Genomic DNA, 1,742 nt, shown 5'->3' on the forward strand with positions numbered 1-1,742 from the left:
AACAGCACATTAAATTAAGTAGTAGGATGTCTGTGTGTGTGTTTGAGTATGTGTGTGTGTGTCCAGTAAGATTTCGGTCGTGGGAACCCAGCAATCTTTAGTGTTCATTCCAAAGAAAGTTTTATCAGGGATCTAGAGGGATAAGTCAATGGTCGATAAATTGATGTATATCCCTAATGAAGAATAAGATACACTTCTGTTGGTTACAATTAGTGGTTAAAACGTTTGGACATTCCACTTAACAACCAACCAACCAACCAATCATAATCCAATAAAAGTCCCCAAAGTTGTTGACAAATAAGAAAACTTTGTAATAAACCCTCGACTGTGGCGTTGCACTAGTGCATCCGCATGTTGGCGGGAAGGTAATAGGTTCGAATCTCGGCCCAAAAGAACAATAACCAAAGACGTTAAAAGGGGTTCCTTCTACTGCTTTGTCAGTTGCAAAACATAAAAAGTTTTAAAAGGGGGAAAGCTTTGGCCCAAAACAGGCGCATCTCATTACCATGCACAATTAGGACTTCCAGACAAAGGTATTGTTATCAAAGTGTTGGTTGTCTGAAGGGCGTGTGACCATATAATCATGCACAGCAATTAAGCAAGATATGGTTCAGAGATGTGACAAAAAAAGATCTTGTGGTGTATCCCTGAGAGGGAAGGGACAATGGGCTGTTTATTACACTGCTCCCAAAAGGTTTATTTTAACGTTTTCTTATTCGTTCGTTTAAAAAAATTTTGAGTGGTTGGTTTTAACCACTTATAGTAATATACAGAAGGGGTTATTTTGTGTATTATCATTGGGGATGTACATCAATTCATCGGCCATTGTCTTATCCCTTTCTTATAGGCTATCTTTAGGCTGTTGGTCGTTTGTAATCTGTGTATATGAAAAAAACAATGCTTAGAATGGCAAAAAAAAGTTTGATTATTAATTGCATGAATGTCTGCTTAAGAAATGAATGAAATATAATATTACATAGAAACTTATAATTAACAAAACAGCAAAAATTCAGCATATTTAATGCGTTCTATGTTTGTTAGAGGGTTTCAAATGAATATTTTATCTGGTATGGTTTTCAAACTGATTAATATTCACTGGATTGGAACCGACTATCAGCCATCGTATTACAGACAGTTTTCCTATATTAATAAAATAAAAATCATTAAATAATGCCAGTATTGATAGCCCGGACCTTAGACCCGTCAGGGATAACAAAACTGGTTTAAATCTTACAACCTTTTATTTTAGTATACACGGAAAGCTGTCTTTAATACGATGCGATAAATAACTATTATCTAAATAGAGAAGGCAGCACTAACGAAGCACTACAATGGCATACTAATTTTTTTAGCATTTTTTTTAGTTGTCATTCTAGCTTGCTAACATGGAACTCATTTATTGGTCAGTTCATCCAGTAGGAGGGGGTGAAAGGAGGGAAGTATCGTTGATTTAGCCGCTGCGTGTTTCAGTTTATTAGAGAACATGAAATTCTGGTGTAACATCCATTTAATGATATATCCACTATTGATCATGCATATTTTCACAAAATTTTAAAAAGTTATGTTTGAAACCCTCTATTAATCCAATGTGTGTATGGGTGTGTGTGTGTGTGTGTGTGTGTGTTTTAGTGTATAGAATAGCCTAGGTTGATTATGTAGGTAGATATCAGGTTACATTAGATATTTGATACCATCCGCTACAATATACTGTCAGGGATACAAAGGGATAAGACAATGGCCGA

The sequence above is a fragment of the Acartia tonsa genome, chromosome 12, assembly GCF_053477335.1.
Source record: "Acartia tonsa isolate MP-2025a chromosome 12, ASM5347733v1, whole genome shotgun sequence".
Taxonomy (NCBI): Eukaryota; Metazoa; Arthropoda; class Copepoda; order Calanoida; family Acartiidae; genus Acartia; species Acartia tonsa.